The following is a 20,172-nucleotide window of genomic DNA, read 5'->3' on the forward strand; positions in this document are numbered from 1 at the left end:
TGGTAGCCCGATGTGCCTTTGCTATGTCTCAAGATATAGGCTCCAGTGGTTTTTACGAAAATTAACTTTGAAAAATATATATTGGGCTACATTGGGCTATATATATGTTGGAGCCCAAATGTAGCCCAATGTAGCCCAATGTAGCCCAAAGATGGCCACCAGAGACAAAAAAAACAAATGTAGCCCAAATATCAGCCAGATGTAGCCCAACTATAGCCCAATGACAGAATGTCCCAGAGTGTTCTAAAGAACAACTAGAGTGCTAACAGTCCTACTTATTACAAAGGTATGGCACACCTGAAGCCATCTTGATTGGAATAAAGTGGTAACTCTTAAAACATTTAATTTAAAAATGAACAAAATGAGGGGGTTCATTTTGCCATAGAAAGTATGATTAGCGAATATATGACGAAATCCCGCATACCATCAGTCCGCAAAAAAAATCCCGCATGTACTATTAGGCCGCAAATTAAAATAACGAAAACTTTTAGAACGAATATGCCTTTAGCATACACTAAACAACTAAACTACCCTAAACCCTAAAACACTACCCCCAGCATGACCCTACACTACACAAACAGTACAACACTACCCTAAACTCTAAAACACTACCCCCAGCATGACCCTACACTACACAAACACTACAACACTACCCTAAACCCTAAAACACTACCCCCAGCATGACCCTACACTACGCAAACACTACAACACTACCCAAAACCCTAAAACACTACACCCCAGCATGACCCTACACTACGCAAACACTACAACACTACCCTAAACCCTAAAACACTACCCCAAGCATGACCCTACACTACGCAAACACTACAACACTACCCAAAACCCTAAAACACTACACCCCAGCATGACCCTACACTACGCAAACACTACAACACTACCCTAAACCCTAAAACACTACCCCCAGCATGACCCTACACTACACAAACACTACAACACAACCCTAAACCCTAAAACACTACCCCCAGCATGACCCTACACTACGCAAACACTAAAACACAACCCTAAACCCTAAAACACTACCCCCAGCATGACCCTACACTACGCAAACACTACAACACTACCCTAAACCCTAAAACACTACCCCCAGCATGACCCTACACTACAACACTACCCAAAACCCTAAAACACTACACCCCAGCATGACCCTACACTACGCAAACACTACAACACTACCCTAAACCCTAAAACACTACCCCCAGCATGACCCTACACTACGCAAACACCACAACACTACCCAAAACCCTAAAACACTACACCCCAGCATGACCCTACACTACGCAAACACTACAACACTACCCTAAACCCTAAAACACTACCCCCAGCATGACCCTACACTACGCAAACACTACAACACTACCCTAAACCCTAAAACACTACCCCCAGCATGACCCTACACTACGCAAACACTACAACACTACCCTAAACCCTAAAACACTACCCCCAGCATGACCCTCCACTACGCAAACACTACAACACTACCCAAAACCCTAAAACACTACCCCCCAGCATGACCCTACACTACGCAAACACTACAACACTACCCAAAACCCTAAAACACTACCCCCAGCATGACCCTACACTACGCAAACACTACAACACTACCCAAAACCCTAAAACACTACCCCCAGCATGACCCTACACTACGCAAACACTACAACACTACCCAAAACCCTAAAACACTACCCCCAGCATGACCCTACACTACGCAAACACTACAACACTACCCAAAACCCTAAAACACTACCCCCAGCATGACCCTACACTACGCAAACACTACAACACTACCCAAAACCCTAAAACACTACACCCCAGCATGACCCTACACTACGCAAACACTACAACACTACCCAAAACCCTAAAACACTACACCCCAGCATGACCCTACACTACGCAAACACTACAACACTACCCAAAACCCTAAAACACTACCCCCAGCATGACCCTACACTACGCAAACACTACAACACTACCCAAAACCCTAAAACACTACCCCCAGCATGACCCTACACTACGCAAACACTACAACACTACCCTAAACCCTAAAATACTACACCCCAGCATGACCCTACACTACGCAAACACTACAACACTACCCAAAACCCTAAAACACTACCCCCAGCATGACCCTACACTAAGCAAACACTACAACACTATCCTAAACCCTAAAACACTATGCCCAGCATGACCCTACACTACGCACACACTACAACACTACCCTAAACCCTAAAACACTAGCCCCAGCATGACCCTACACTACGCAAACATACAACACAACCCTAAACCCTAAAACACTACCCCCAGCATGACCCTACACTACGCAAACACTACAACACTACCCTAAACCCTAAAACACTACCCCCAGCATGACCATACACTACGCAAACACTACAACACAACCCTAAAACACTACCCCCAGCATGACCCTACACTAAACAACCACCACAACTCTACACTACACTAACACAACACTACACTACACAACACTACACTACACTACACAATCACTAACCCACGAAAAAATTAACACAAACCCACTTACCTCTCTCGTCATCGTGGTTTTCACAACGCAAATGCATTTACCATACATGCCTTTAAAACGTAATTCTTTGTAAAGGCATGCGCGATAAATGCACATGCGTTTTGAAAAAATGCGGGATAATGGTATGCGAGGTCAATGACCTTGCGGGATAATGGTATGCGGACTGAAAGTCTGCGGGATAAAAAATGCGGGAAAATGGCTGCAAACCATGATTAGCAGCAGACTTCCCTGGTGAGCACTAGCTTTACTACAGTGATCTAATGAGCAACTAGAGTGCTAACATTCAGAATTTATGGCAAATGTGTGACACATCTGAATGCCTTCTTGATAGAACCAAAGTAAACACTACCCCCAGCATGACCATACACTACGCAAACACTACAACACTACCCAAAACCCTAAAACACTACCCCCAGCATGACCCTACACTACGCAAACACTACAACACTACCCTAAACCCTAAAACACTACCCCCAGCATGACCCTACACTACGCAAACACTACAACACTACCCTAAACCCTAAAACACTACCCCCAGCATGACCCTACACTACGCAAACACTACAACACTATCCTAAACCCTAAAAAACTATGCCCAGCATGACCCTACACTACGCACACACTACAACACTACCCTAAACCCTAAAACACTAGCCCCAGCATGACCCTACACTACGCAAACATACAACACAACCCTAAACCCTAAAACACTACCCCCAGCATGACCCTACACTACGCAAACACTACAACACTACCCTAAACCCTAAAACACTACCCCCAGCATGACCATACACTACGCAAACACTACAACACAACCCTAAACCCTAAAACACTACCCCCAGCATGACCCTACACTACACAAACACTACAACACTATCCTAAACCCTAAAACACTACACCCCAGCATGACCATACACTACGCAAACACTACAACACAACCCTAAACCCTAAAACACTACCCCCAGCATGACCCTACACTACGCAAACACTACAACACTATCCTAAACCCTAAAACACTACACCCCAGCATGACCATACACTACGCAAACACTACAACACAACCCTAAACCCTAAAACACTACCCCCAGCATGACCCTACACTACGCAAACACTACAACACTATCCTAAACCCTAAAACACTACACCCCAGCATGACCATACACTACGCAAACACTACAACACAACCCTAAACCCTAAAACACTACCCCCAGCATGACCATACACTACGCAAACACTGCAACACAACCCTAAACCCTAAAACACTACCCCCAGCATGACCCTACACTAAACAACCACCACAACTCTACACTACACTAACACAACACTACACTACACAACACTACACTACACTACACAATCACTAACCCACGAAAAAAATTAACACAAACCCACTTACCTCTCTCGTCATCGTGGTTTTCACAACGCAAATGCATTTACCATACATGCCTTTAAAACGTAATTCTTTGTAAAGGCATGCGCGATAAATGCACATGCGTTTTGAAAAAATGCGGGATAATGGTATGCGAGGTCAATGACCTTGCGGGATAATGGTATGCAGACTGAAAGTCTGCGGGATAAAAAATGCGGGAAAATGGCTGCAAACCATGATTAGCAGCAGACTTCCCTGGTGAGCACTAGCTTTACTACAGTGATCTAATGAGCAACTAGAGTGCTAACATTCAGAATTTATGGCAAATGTGTGACACATCTGAATGCCTTCTTGATAGAACCAAAGTAAACAAGCATTGAAAATGCAATAGATCTCGCCCTCGTTTAAGTTAAAGCCATTCTGTTTGTAGGGAGGTGGCTTTTTAGCTTTGCTTTTATTAGTGTTTTTAAAACTTTCATGTAAATAACATGCATATGTATGCATATATGTATATGTATGCATGCATTTATATTTATATAAATATGCAGATTATATATGTTTATATATGTATATTACCTACTGGCGATAGCCAGTGGGTATATATAGTTAGGATTTTTTCTCTATGGGATTTCTGAAAATTCTATGTCTAATAACTTTGGCGTTTGTGGACGGAATCGGCTGAAATTTTCAGGAAAATGGCACATTTTATTTCTGAGCAGCCCCTAAAAATTTGGGGGGGTTTCGTCAAGGGGGGGCCGAGAAAAAAGGGGGGTCCCAAAACGCGTTTTTCCCATTCATTTTTCCATAGGGCGGTTGGACTCACTTTTAGCTCGAACGGCTGAATAGATTTACATGAAACTTGGCAAAATTGTAGATATGGTTTGCCCGACGTGCCTTTGCTATGTCTCAATATATGTGCTCCAGTGGATTTTGAGAAATTAACGTTTAAAAAAATATATATATCTGTGACAGCGCTCCGGTTAGCGCCCCGGTTCGCGTACCTGACGCGTAACGGAACTTCGCGAAGCAAAGCTGATTGGCTCTCCGGTGTCTGTCAACATTCTAAACAGTCCGGAGCGGCCGCCATCTTGTCTCTCGGTACTATCGAGAGACAAGATGTGGTGAAAAACGAAGGGGGTAATGAAGGAAAGGGGGCAAGGTAGACCACTCCTGACCCCCTAGGATTGATGAGGGGGATATTAAAGTGCCCCGCGGGGCAAAAAATAAAAAATAAATTTTTGGGGCGATTTTACGCCGTAGAGGCGCATCCCTGTACGCGAACTGGGCAGCTCACTGGGCAGCTCACCGGGCAGCTAACCGGGCAGCTAACCGGCAGCGTAGCTGTCAACATTGTAAACAGTCCGGAGCGGCCGCCATCTTGTCTCTCGGTAGGTTCGAGAGACAAGATGTGGTGAAAAAAGAAGGGGGAAATGAAGGAAAGGGGGCAAGGTAAACCCCTCCTGACCCCCTAGGATTGATGAGGGGGATATTAAAGTCCCCCGCGATTTTTCGCGTTAGAGGCGCTTCCCGGTACGCGAACCGGGCAGCTAACCGGCAGCGTAGCGGGAGTCCGCCATCTTGTGTTTTTGGAGCGTCCGGTTCGCGTACCGGGTAGCGTCCCGGTAAGCGTAACAAGGGGAAAACCAAGAGAAACAGTAAAAAAAATAATTAAGGGAATAGATTTCCAGCAAACTTGGCAAAATTGTAGGGACTGTTTGTTTGATGTGCCTTTGCAAGACCTCAAGATATGTGCACGTGTGGATTTTGTCTAATTAAGGTTAAAAAATATATATATATCTGTAAGCGTGCTCCGGCACGCTTACGTTACGGGTTTTGTTTGCGCTGCAGAGCCGATACGTCACGGTTATGCGACGCGTCATGAGGCGTCTCACGTGGCTACGTGATACGTCACGTAATAAAGAATATATTTTACAGCTATAGATATTAGCTTTTAAAAAACCAATGAAATTCACTGAAAAAACCATAGGTTATAGACCATATATAGTTAGGAATTTGCATTTACAAAACCTTGAAAATTCTCTGAAAAAACCATAGGTTAGAGACCATATATAGTTAGCTGGACATTTTATTGACATAAAACCAATGAAATTCCATATATAGTTAGTTGCACTAACTATATATCGCGCACCCGCAATCCACTGCTGATGATGTCACATATTACATCATTCATGACATGGTCAGTGACATCACTGATGACATCACTGATGACATCTCAAATGACATCTCAAATGACATCACTGATGACATCATGACACACCAATACCAGTTACTACATACGCACTCACTGATTCCTACGTCTACACACACATTCACTCATTCACCCATACAATCACTCATACATACAGTCACTCATTATTACAACACTATCATATGCACTCATACACCTATGCAGACACTCACACACTGCCACTCATCCATGGAGTTACTCACACACCTAGTCAGTCCTGTAAAGAATCAATCACACTTCCATTTCCTCATCTATACAGTTAAACACAGAACACCATACTTCAGTGACATCACTGATGACATCACTGATGACATCTCAAATGACATCACTGATGACATCTCAAATGACATCACTGATGACATCATGACACACCAATACCAGTTACTACATACGCACTCACTGATTCCTACATCTACACACACATTCACTCATTCACCCATACAATCACTCATACATACAGTCACTCATTATTACAACACTATCATATGCACTCATACACCTAGTCAGTCCTGTGAAGAATCAATCACACTTCGATTTCCTCATCTATACAGTTAAACACAGAACACCATACTTTTCACACATATACTAACACATACTTACTCTCTTATACAATCACTGATACAAGTACACATTGATATGCACAGAGTCACACACCTCCCAGCCAGCCACACACACACTCAGTCTTCCATATATCCACTCATTCTTCAATATGTAAAACATATTTAAACTTTACAAAAACACACAGACACTAGATGATGTCATCAGTGATGTCATTTGAGATGTCATCAGTGATGTCATCAGTGATGTCATTTGAGATGTCATCAGTGATGTCATCAGTGATGTCACTGACCATGTCATGAATGATGTAATATGTGACATCATCATTAGTGGATTGCGGGTGCGCGATATATAGTTAGTGCAACTAACTATATATGGAATTTCATTGGTTTTATGTCAATAAAATGTCCAGCTAACTATATATGGTCTCTAACCTATGGTTTTTTCAGAGAATTTTCAAGGTTTTGTAAATGCAAATTCCTAACTATATATGGTCTATAACCTATGGTTTTTTCAGTGAATTTCATATATATATTGAACAAACATGTGACTGTATTTAAAGAGCACTTGGTATTTGGTTTCTGTCTCGTGATAAAGCAGATTTATCTGCGAAACGCGTCGAGGAAGCCATTGAATAAACACGCTTTTCATTTCTAAGTGGCCCGGATTGCTTTTCTTACCGAGGAGAAGGTTTTGGCTGTATATATATATATATATATATATATATATATATATATATATATATATATATATGCAGGCTCCAATTTCCAAAAATACCCAGCCGGGTTTACAGAAAAAACAGCACTCACACGGGCAGCAGCAGTATTTTCAGCAGATCGGTTTATTCAACAAAGGCAAACAGACGCGTTTCGGGAGTAAAATCCCTTCGTCAGTGTTATCGTTTGAGCGCCAAAATTTTTACCCTTATCACTGTTCATGCCCAATGGCGACACAAACAAAGGACTGATGCATTTGCGTACGTGTGGCGCGCCATCTTTGAACGCCTACAATCTATACAAATTCGTCTGTATGAGATATAACAATTCACAATGTTTTAAATGTGTGACAGCGTCTATAAAGACGTAAGTGTGTTAACACTTGAAACAATCTCGCCGTGTATCGGCAAATTTTAAAGCAGCCATATGCCTGAGAGAAAAGGCATTACCAAGAATGCATAATCAAAGCGAAAAATCGCTACCTTCAAAATAAATGCTATACTAAGCAAAATCTTGCCGTGGATCGGCACTTGTAACCTAATGTCAGGTTGCTAAATTCTCAGGTCATTGACAAAAAGATAAACACACAAAAATATATATCTCATTTTGACGATAAAACTTACTTACACTATATACATTTTCAGAATTTCACCCCGACATATAATCACAAATCTTCCAAAATATTGCAAACAGTTTCATATAGTTAATCATACGTTATACGATATGTTCTTAGCCCAAGTGAGAGGCAAGTTCCTCCCCCATATTCAGTCCCTTCGGAGCCTTGGTCTCAAGATCAATGATAAATCTAGATTCTAATTTTCTCAGAACCTGTAACCGATTGCCTCCTCTGGGGTTCTCAGTTACTTGATCTAGACAGAAATATCTTAACAAAGTCCTATCACTCTTATGTTTGATGGCAAAATGCCGTGCTACCGGATAGCTGAAATCTTTATTGGCAATTGCCCGCATGTGTTCCAATATCCGGAGTTTAACAGGATTGATGGTACTACCCACATACCTTAACAGACAAGGACAGACCAAAGTGTAAACTGCGTGGTCTGTGTGACAAGACATAAATTTTGTGATTTTCTTTTCACCTTGGCAACCTGGCACCTCATATGTCAACGTTCTTTTGCTTGCCGAGCATGCTTTGCATTTCCCGCATGGGAAAAAACCCTTTGCATCTTTCAATGTTCCTAACTGTTTCTTCTCAACTGGAAGATAACTGTGAACCATTTCGTCTCGCAGCGACCTTGCCCTCCTAAAGGTGATAGCAGGCACAGCTGGAATATCCACACCTACAATTGGGTCAGATTTAAGAATGTGCCAATGTTTGGACAAGATTGATATTAGTCTGAAAGAATTCGCAGCAAACGGTGTGATCATTCTGAATTGAATTTTATCAGATTGGGAGATCTCTTTCTTTTCAAACAATTTGCTGCCAGGTATTTTTCTGACTTTTTTCAGAGTTTCATACAGCTGGTTAGAATTGTAGCCTCTATTTTGGAACCTCTCTATGCTATCGGTGGCAGCTTTTTCAAAATCTTCATTATGGGTACAGTTACGTTTTAGTCGTAAGAGTTCCCCATAAGGGACATTAGAGATGAGTTTCCGGGAGTGGCTGCTTGAAGCGTGCAAGACGCTATTACCCGCAGTCGGTTTCCGATACAGTTGGGTGCTGATTTTGCCATTCCTCACACTCACTTCTAGATCAAGGTAATTCACTTTGTCTCTACTAATATCCCCAGTAAATTTGAGGTTGCACTCATTGTTATTTAGCACTGAAACAAGAACAAGAACAAGAACAACAGCACGAGTAACCAGGAGCCAAAGGAGAGGCAAATGGTGAATACTTCAGACCAACTTACCATCGTCAATTTGTCCGAGAGACCTCTAATACCATTGGAAGAGTCTGTCTTGAAATTGGGACTAACTTTTTGCCCAACCAAGAATATGGAATATACACAGACACGCATAGACCTTTATAAATTCACTCGAAAGATCAAGTTGCACAAGTTTTTTAAGATTAAGCCAACCAAGCAAGAATCAAAACATCTTAGAAACAACAAAGATACCGATCTTCTGACGGTCAATGACCTAACGGCCTGTGAAGTTTTGCAGAATCTCAGACGTGATGACGAAATGGAGATCAATGCGGCGAGGAATACGCTAACACAAAGATTGGACAATGTCAATATAGAGCAAGAAGCACCGAAGAGCAGTTTCAAACTTGCTTCAAGATTTGTCCCCCAGACCGCAGCGGATGCAATTGACGTCTTTGCAGAGGTGGTAACCAGGGATCTGGCTGCCATGAGAATGGATTCTAATCCCCAGAAGAGGCACCATAACATGACCAAGGAACAACAACAGGCGGTGAGGTGCCTGATGGAGGATCCAAAGATTGTCTGCAAACCCTCCGACAAAGGAGGCAACATAGTCATCATGTCTAGAGTGCAATATGTCGCAGAAGCAAAGCGACAGCTTGATGACCGAACATGCTATAGTATCATCACGAAAAAGGACTATTTGACCAGTATCGAGGAACTGTATAAATTGCTTAAAAAGTGGCAGGATCGACAGATGATCGAATTAGAGGAATATCTCTTTCTTAAAACCATGAACCCTATCTTACCCTGTTTCTACCACCTGCCCAAGGTTCACAAGAGCATCCTTAACCCCCCTGGAAGACCTATTATCTCCTCCATAGGAGGTTTGACTGAGAACCTTTCCAAATTCCTTGACCATTTTCTTTTTGGCTTTGTACTATCTTTGAAATCATATATAAGAGATTCCACAGATTTCATCGAAAAAATAGAGTCTATTATCTGGCAACCCTCATATATACTGATCACATTGGACATTACAAGTCTCTATACTTGTATAGACCACGAACAAGGACTCACGGCTGTTGAATTTTTCCTGAATCAAAGAGAACTGAGATTTGCTCTACACAACAAGATGTTGTTGGAACTTATAAGATTTTGTCTCTACAATAATATCTTTCTTTTTCAGGATACTATATATCAACAGTGCTCTGGTACGGCGATGGGCTCCTGCTTCGCCCCCAGCTACGCGAATTTATTCGTGGGCTGGTGTGAGGAGCAGGTAGCCTGGGCCCCTGGAAATGCCGCTTGGAACCACAAGATAGTGGCTTGGAGCAGGTATATTGATGACCTGCTCCTAGTGTGGAATGGGTCTATAGAAGAGGCTAATGAGTATATTTCAGTGCTAAATAACAATGAGTGCAACCTCAAATTTACTGGGGATATTAGTAGAGACAAAGTGAATTACCTTGATCTAGAAGTGAGTGTGAGGAATGGCAAAATCAGCACCCAACTGTATCGGAAACCGACTGCGGGTAATAGCGTCTTGCACGCTTCAAGCAGCCACTCCCGGAAACTCATCTCTAATATCCCTTATGGGGAACTCTTACGACTAAAACGTAACTGTACCCATAATGAAGATTTTGAAAAAGCTGCCACCGATATCATAGAGAGGTTCCAAAATAGAGGCTACAATTCTAACCAGCTGTATGAAACTCTGAAAAAAGTCAGAAAAATACCTCGCAGCAAATTGTTTGAAAAGAAAGAGATCTCCCAATCTGATAAAGTTCAATTCAGAATGATCACACCGTTTGCTGCGAATTCTTTCAGACTAAGATCAATCTTGTCCAAACATTGGCACATTCTTAAATCTGACCCAATTGTAGATGTGGATATTCCAGCTGTGCCTGCTATCACCTTTAGGAGGGCAAGGTCGCTGCGAGACGAAATGGTTCACAGTTATCTTCCAGTTGAGAAGAAACAGTTAGGAACATTGAAAGATGCAAAGGGTTTTTTCCCATGCGGGAAATGCAAAGCATGCTCGGCAAGCAAAAGAACGTTGACATATGAGGTGCCAGGTTGCCAAGGTGAAAAGAAAATCACAAAATTTATGTCTTGTCACACAGACCACGCAGTTTACTGTTTGGTCTGTCCTTGTCTGTTAAGGTATGTGGGTAGTACCATCAATCCTGTTAAACTCCGGATATTGGAACACATGCGGGCAATTGCCAATAAAGATTTCAGCTATCCGGTAGCACGGCATTTTGCCATCAAACATAAGAGTGATAGGACTTTGTTAAGATATTTCTGTCTAGATCAAGTAACTGAGAACCCCAGAGGAGGCAATCGGTTACAGGTTCTGAGAAGATTAGAATCTAGATTTATCATTGATCTTGAGACCAAGGCTCCGAAGGGACTGAATATGGGGGAGGAACTTGCCTCTCACTTGGGCTAAGAACATATCGTATAACGTATGATTAACTATATGAAACTGTTTGCAATATTTTGGAAGATTTGTGATTATATGTCGGGGTGAAATTCTGAAAATGTATATAGTGTAAGTAAGTTTTATCGTCAAAATGAGATATATATTTTTGTGTGTTTATCTTTTTGTCAATGACCTGAGAATTTAGCAACCTGACATTAGGTTGCAAGTGCCGATCCACGGCAAGATTTTGCTTAGTATAGCATTTATTTTGAAGGTAGCGATTTTTCGCTTTGATTATGCATTCTTGGTAATGCCTTTTCTCTCAGGCATATGGCTGCTTTAAAATTTGCCGATACACGGCGAGATTGTTTCAAGTGTTAACACACTTACGTCTTTATAGACGCTGTCACACATTTAAAACATTGTGAATTGTTATATCTCATACAGACGAATTTGTGTAGATTGTAGGCGTTCAAAGATGGCGCGCCACACGTACGCAAATGCATCAGTCCTTTGTTTGTGTCGCCATTGGGCATGAACAGTGATAAGGGTAAAAATTTTGGCGCTCAAACGATAACACTGACGAAGGGATTTTACTCCCGAAACGCGTCTGTTTGCCTTTGTTGAATAAACCGATCTGCTGAAAATACTGCTGCTGCCCGTGTGAGTGCTGTTTTTTCTGTAAACCCGGCTGGGTATTTTTGGAAATTGGAGCCTGCATATTGTACGCGAACACCATCGCGTTATTCGGCACCCGCCCTGAGAGTGGCTCACATATGTGGTGTTGTGGAGCTTGCATATATATATATATATATATATATATATATATATATATATATATATATATATATATATATCAATAGCATTCCAGAAGAGATTGGACCCCCAATGAAACACCATTAGTCCGGGATAAAATTTCTTCTTCTCCCGCCTATTATTGAATATCAAAATCTTTACATCAAAATTACAGGTATAACTTGGAAAAGCAAATTCAGTTTTCCTATATATTTCATCCCTTTTATCTCTGGGGCAACACAACATTGCCCTCCTTTATAAACCACTCATTTTCTACTGATTGCTTGGTGAGCAATACACTCTAATTGATCTAACACATTGGGTGATTTATCCTGGTACATATGGATCTATTTCTTTTGTGTTCTTTCTCTGCCTATTTTTGCACAAGATACAAATTCTGAATTTGTTTTTTGATGGTAAAATGTATACGTTTTGGAATAATGAATAGCGACAGGAGAACACAGGCTCAGAAATCGTATCTAGAGAATGAAACACTAAGGGCATCATTAGGATCCATTCGTAGAATGGGACCGCCCGCCAATGGTCCGGGGGTACCGTGGGTGACATTAGGATGCGCCCGCCACATTTGCGGGCACATCCTGCATTCTTGACATTGCGGCGGGCGGTGCTCTCAGCACCGCCCACCGCAATGCCAAAAAGGCATGTCATGTAGTTTCATCCACAACATGGCAGGCATCGTGCGGTGCCTGCCATGTTGTGCATGGAACTGCAGGGGGGTACCATAGGTACCCCCATGTGCACCCCCACCCCCCAGAATCCCTGGGGGCCAGCTACAGGCCCCCAATGGTGAGAAGCGCCTGCCTTTCCGTGGCGGCAACGGCAAAACCCCACATACATCATAATATGGATGCCTGTGTCTACCAGCCACTGCCACCATATTAACTGCTTTTCTGCCCGGTAGGCAATCGGGCAGATTGCCTACCGGCAGAAAACCGGCGGATCGTCTTTTCATCCGCCGGTGTCCCCCCCGCCATAGTAATATGGCGGGGGAATTAGCATGCGGGTGGGCACAAATGTCGGGCGGATCACCACCACCATGCGGGAGGTGGAGATCCGCCCGACATGCTAATGGGCCCCCATGTGTTCATAATTGTATCAATAATGAAGTCTCAGGCCTTAAATGTTGTTAAATGTGTTCTTATTGTGTTTTATTGTACACTTCATTGTAGAAAAGTTGAGACGGTTCCCCTGAGGAAGGCTCAAAAACACCAAAACCCGCATCGTATGTTATCCGACCGCCAGCCATAGAAAAGATTTGTTATTTTAGGAACTTCCTCTCCTAGTTTTATATATGAGTTGTGTACAGCACTGTTTTGTATTGTATGTGATGTATATATATATATCGTGCATATGTTGTGAACATATGAGGTTGCGAATTGAAATCATGCACTAAATGAACTATGACAATATTTAAATAACAGAAAAAGAAAAAAAGAATTATTCAAAAGATAAAAATGAAATAAATTATAGTTTTGTACCAAAAAGAAGTGCATTGAGTGATATGTTCATGTTTCTTCTGTAAACAACCCTGTACAAAATAAGGCCTGTGGTGATGATGAAATAATACAGTTCTTGTATCTAGCACAACCCTTTACCCCATGGTAAGTTCCAGAAGTATTCCATAGACATTCAAGTTTCAAATGGATCCAGTACAAGTCATAAACAACAACCTTGGTAACCTACTCGGAACAGCCTTGATGCACGGCGGAATGCTTACGGACAGGGGCATATCACAGCCCTACGTTCATCGCCTATCAATTTACGACTCGTACTGGATCGAGTTAAAACTTGGGGCCCAATTTATGTTCCGGGTAAAGATTCTATTTCGAATAGAATCTCTTTGTGAATGGTCCTGATTTTCTCTTGCTAATATTCGCTAGGGACTGATCCTTTTCACTGGAAGACTAGAATGTCTATGGAATACTTCTGGAACGTATCCACTATTTATTGAAGCCTTGAAAAAGTTACTCTGTATTAGAACATTGGAATGTTGGGAGCTCCATTGAAGACAATGGAGTGCTCCGGGCTTATAATCGCCGGTATAAGCCTGGCGTTCCAACATTCCAAATGTTTCTTTGTTCACAGCTCTGGCTGTGAGCAAAGGCTTCAGGGAGCCTGATGGGATTCCAATCCCCTCGCACTCCCATAAGGCTTTATTTTTTTTGTTAGAACATTCTGTCCTCTAGTGACAGAATGTTCTAATAGCCTTATAGCCCTTCGTAGATGGGCTATACCGCTATTAAAGTTCCTCTCCCTTGTTAAAGGCCCTCGCCTTCGGCTCGGGGCCCTTAACGCTGGAGAGGGCCTTTAATAGCCGGTATATCCCTCTACGGCGGGCTATAAGGCTATAACGAAACACGTGTCGGCTGCCGGTCCAACGTCTGACAGGAGGATCGGTGTATTAAGCCCTCCATTCTTGTAATACAATGTTATTGCTTCCAAGTATATGGTCAAAACTGTTTGTTCCATATGTATATCAAATTGAACAGCAAATATATGAAAACTTTATTTTGTTTGCTGTTTTTTTCAAATTGACTGATATACAGAAATATTTAAGAATGAATATTGAACTGATTGGAGTGCCGAGGTTCACTCACATGTTTTTACCCCATTCCTTGTTAGGGCCCTCTCCCGCCCTGCTGGCATCAATGCTGCCCTCGGGCACACCGCAGACCGTGCTCTGTGGCCCCTTGGAGAATGTTTGCGGGCCCGCAGGCTCCATGAGCTGTGCAGTCAGAGAGGTAAAGTTCAAGTTGTCAGGGGGTTGGTGTCGTTGGGGAATTCCGTCTATTTGCGAGCAAAACCAGTTTCCCACCTCTGTCCGAAGCAGGTAAAGGGCCAACGCTTCCAGGAGGCGCTCATTCGTTCGCAGAGCTCCCCGTGGGCACCTCCTGGCCGGGCTAAGAAGGGGCCCAGTGACCGGCAGGTGGAGACGAGCACGAGGTCCGAAGAGAGAGGACAGCGGGAGGGAAGGAGGCGAGAGAGAGGTGGGTGCATTATTCCTCACCTAGAATACCAGTGCTGCAATTCATACAGCTCCACCAGTGCACCTCTATCCAGAGCTACAGCACCCCCTGTTATTATAATACTAGCACAGCGCAGCCATACAGCTCTACTACAGCGCCTGAGCCCTGGGAGTGCTTTTCCAGTACTGGGGACTCCACGACCCTCGTACAGCTCCGCCGGTGCACCTCTACCGGTAGTTACAGCACCCCCTGTTATTCTAACCCCAGTACAGCGCAGCCATACAGCTCTGCTACAGCGCCGGAGTCCTGGGCATATTTTCCTGGTGCTGGGGAATCCATGACCCCCGCACAGCTCCGCCGGTGCACCTCTATTCAGAGTTACAGCTCCCCGTTATTATAACACTAGTACAGCGCAGCCATAGCGCTCCGCTACAGCGGCTGAGCCCTTGGCATGCTTCTCCAGTACTGGGGACTCACCGACTCTCGCACAGCTCCGCCAGTGCACCTCTACAGAGAGTTACAGCTCCCCCTGCTATTCTAACTCTAGCACAGCGCAGCCATACCGCTCTGCTACAGCTCCTGAGCCCTGGGCTGGCTTGCTTCTCCAGTACTGGGGACTCCACGACCCCTCCACGGCTCCACCAGTGTACCTCGATCCAAAGCTACATCAACCCCTGTTATTATAATACTAGCACAGCGCAGCCGTACAGCTCTGCTACAGCGCCGGAGCCCTGGGAATGCTTTCACGGTGCTGGGGACTCCACGACCCCTCCACGGCTCCACCAGTGCACCTCGATCCAAAGCTACATCACCCCCTGTTATTATAATACTAGCACAGCGCAGCCGTACAGCTCTGCTACAGCGCCGGAGCCCTGGGCATTCTTTCCTGGTGCTGTGGACTCAATGGCCCACCCACAGCTCCACCAATGTACCTTGTCCTGGCTCGTCGAACCCTCTGCAGTCTCCGTACTAGGAGACATTGATTGCTCTGCCCGTACATCTCAACCCTGACCTTCAGTTCTCCTGGCCATTCCAGGATTAGGAGCTCCACACAGCTCCGTCGATGCACCTCAATTCTCACCTGAAGAGGTGGCCTTTGGGCTAAGTTGCCGACTTTGGAAGCTGGGGGTCAGCATTCAAATGCTGGGCAATAGTCCAACCGCAGGCGCAGAGGAACAACAAACACAGAGCGGCCGCTGGCTGCCGCTCTCCGGGTCCCGGAGCATTGAGCGCTATTTTCTTAGCACACGAAGCATCCTCGGGACCATTGTAAAGGCACGGGGGCATTTTGTTCTGAGAAAATAGCGCCAAATGCTGGATCAACTTCTCACACAATAACGCATAATTATGAGTAATAGCGGTAATTACAGTAGAGAGAATTACACCAGTTAGGCAAACCCCCTAGAAATCATCAGGATTTTATTTATTTATGTATTTATTTATGCATTTTTATATAGCGCGGACTTTACCCGAAGGTGTCAGAGCGCTTCACAATAGGAACAGAACTGATACATGAGAACATTACAAGTGAGCAAAATACAAAGGCAAACGTTACATTAAATTAAGCAAAATTACAATTGTGCGCCAACAAAGTATAAGAGGTAGTAAACGGTGCATTACAAAAGTGACAATCGTGAGTCAATAAAATACAAGAGGTAGCAAACGGTGCATTGCAGGAGGAAAAAGTGACGTGTGCAGGTTACAAAAAGCGTACAAAATAAATATAGAGGTATAATACTGCAATATATGGAGGACACTCCAGCACAAGAACAAACGTTACGTAGGCCATGGTGGCACTTGTGCAGGTGTCGAAACAAACAAATGTAGGAGGTAGAAAACAGTGTGTTACCGGAGAGAGTGACGGGTGCAAGTCACCCACGAGTCCCAGACACAGGAGGAAGGACAATACTGCAATAAGAGGCAGACTTTCAAACCACAAGAACACACTTGGAAGACACTTCCATAGTCAAATAAAGTAGGTTTTTCAGTAGTTGAAGGGCTTCCTTCAGATAGCAGAGAGGGCATGAATTACATTTGGAAATGTCTTTGAAGAAGGAGAACTTTGAGGTCAGATTTGAAGGCTTGGGAGGAGGAGGTGGTCCGGAGCTGAGGCGGAAGTGAGTTCCAGATTCTCACTGCGCTGCCTGAAAAGGATTGGGCCATCGATCTCTCCTTCTTGAAAGTGGGAGGTTCAGTAGATTTTCCGCATTTCGGTATGGTCTAGAGCCTCCAGAGAGTTTCAGTTTATTCGCCAGGTAGCGCGGAGAGGAGGAGTGCAAGGCTTTATGGGTGATGCAGGCAGTCTTGTAGATAGCTCTAGCCTCGATGGGGAGCCAGCGGAGGGAGGATAACATGGGAGTGATGTGGTCGCTTCTTTTGGCCCCATAAATGAAACGAGCTGCTGAATGTAGAACAGACTTAAGGGGGGATAGGTGGGATTTGGGGAGGCCAGTCAGAAGAGAATTGCAGTAGTCCAGTCTGGAGAGGACCAGCGATTGGACCAGGGTGTTGAGGTCATGCACCAGGAAGAAGCGACGAATCCCCCAAAGAAGGCGCAGTTGGTATCGGGCAGACTTTACAATTGAATTAATGTGAGAGAGTAGATTGAGTTTTGTGTCGAGTATGACACCAAGGGATTTTGCGCTGTCGACAATGATGGGATTAGTGTTCAGCAGATTCATCTGGTCCATCCATGATTGCACCGGGGGAGGAGAAAGTGAGGAGGAGAGGAGGAGGAACTCAGTTTTGGAGGGGTTCAGGATCAGTTGATGTGTTGACATCCAGTTATGAATGGAGTCGAGGGTAGAGCTTAGGACAGAGAGATCGTGCGTGGAGGCAACCTTGAGGTAGATTTGAGTGTCGTCAGCGTAGAGGTGATATTTGACCCCAGATTTACTTAGGAGATTTCCCAGAGGTTCCAAATAGAGATTGAACAATGTGGGAGCAAGAATAGAGCCTTGGGGAACACCTTGACCCACTGCCAAAGGAGGTGAAAGACTGTCCTCTATTTTGATCATTTGGGATCTATCAGAAAGGAAAGAAGCAAACCATTTAAGCACGGTGCCTTCCATGCCCATTCTCTGTTGAAGGGTGTTGAGGAGGGTGTTGTGGTTGACAGTGTCAAAGGCTGCCGAAAGGTCAAGGAGAATTAGAAGACAAGACCCCCCCGAGTCTAGTATTCTCAGCGCGTCATCGATCACTTGCAGCAGGGCAGTTTCAGCGCTGCAGTTTTGGATGAAGCCGGACTGACAATTGTCAAGAAGATCATTTTCCTTGATATGACGTGAGAGTTGTTTCGCAACACATCTTTCTGTGATCTTCGCAAGAAAGGGTAGGTTAGTGATGGGGCGGAAGTTGTTGAGGTCATTCGCATCCGCAGTGGGTTTTTTAAGCAGAGGGGTGACCTGCCCAGATTTGAAGGGAACAGGGAGGGAACCTTGACAGAGGGAGAGGTTGACCAGAGTGGTCCAATAGGGAAGAGAAAGGGTATAGAAGTCAATGGCAATTACACTAGGGATGGGGTCGAGCGAGTGGTCGGAGGGCTTTGTTTCGAGGATGCACTTGAGGAGGACATCTTCAGAGATGGGGTCGAAGTTCTGCCAGATGACTAGTGATTTGCGCTCCTCTGGAGGGGTAGGATGAGCGACCTGAACCACAAGTGATTTCACTTTTTCGTCAAAGAATACAGCGAAATCAGAAGCTTTCTTTGTAGAATCCTCCAACTTGGAGGTTGGGGGAGAGCAGTTAGAGGTCTTGATGAGATCAAATAGTTTTTTGGGTCTATTTTTGGCTGAGTCAAGGAGGGTTCTGAAGTGTGATGCTTTCCCAAGGAAGATGTGCTTGTGGTACTCGGATCTTGCTGAACGAAGCGTGGCCAAGTTATCGGTGAAGGGTGCTTGCCTCCAATGTTTCTCCAGGAGTCTTAGCTGCTTCCTTTCTTCATATAGGGATTTGCTGAACCAGGGTGCTGAGGGAATGGGCCTTTTCTTTTTGCTTTGGAGAGGAGCAACGCTATTGATTTCGACTGCAAGGACTGGGAGGCATTGTGAAGTGAGATCATCAACGTCCTGAGCGTGAGGAAGAGGAGGGGTGTGAGGGAGAGAGACAACAGACACAGAAGGAGAGACAGAGACAGAGCGAGGAAGAGAGTGATGAGTGAAAGCGAGGGAAAGAAAGAGAGAGAAAGAAGAGGGAGTCTGACAGCAAAGAAAGAGGGGAGAGAAGAAAAAAAGACAAATCAGAGGAAACAGGAGAGAGAGGAATAAAGAGAGAGAAAAGAGAAAGGAAGACGTGAATCATAGGAGGAAGGAGAGGGGTGGCAGATTGAGCGAATAGGGGAGATAACTAGAGAGAGGGGTGAAAACGAGACCCGAGAGGAACAGAGAGAGGGAAATGAGCAGCAAGCAGAGAGGGCAGAGGGACAGACACAGAAAGAGGTAGCTGTAAAAAAAGCAACATAAATAAAGAGATAAACAAACTGACAGAGCGAGCTATAACTAAGAGAGGCGAGGAGAGAGGTAGGGATAGTGATAAAGAGATGCAAGACAGACAGAGAGAGAGATAAACCAGAGGTGCGAGAGATAGAGATATTGATAAAGAGATACAAGACAGACAGAGAGAGATATAAATATGAGATGAGAGAGGTAGAGATAGTGATAAAGAGAGACAAGACAGACAGAGAGAGAGAT

The 20,172-nt window shown here is 44.1% G+C and overlaps 1 protein-coding gene across 1 annotated transcript in view; it reads left to right on the plus strand.

The window, feature by feature from the left end:
* Positions 1-15,417: 15,417 nt before the first annotated feature.
* LOC144798589 (cornifelin homolog) overlaps positions 15,418-20,172 on the plus strand; it is an 88,423-nt gene continuing 83,668 nt past the window's right edge. The window contains exon 1 of the mRNA XM_078669543.1: positions 15,418-15,505. The gene's annotated coding sequence lies outside the window, so the exon portion shown is untranslated. The remainder of the gene's footprint in view (positions 15,506-20,172) is intronic.

The sequence above is a fragment of the Lissotriton helveticus genome, chromosome 12 (genome assembly GCF_964261635.1).
Source record: "Lissotriton helveticus chromosome 12, aLisHel1.1, whole genome shotgun sequence".
Taxonomy (NCBI): domain Eukaryota; kingdom Metazoa; phylum Chordata; class Amphibia; order Caudata; family Salamandridae; genus Lissotriton; species Lissotriton helveticus.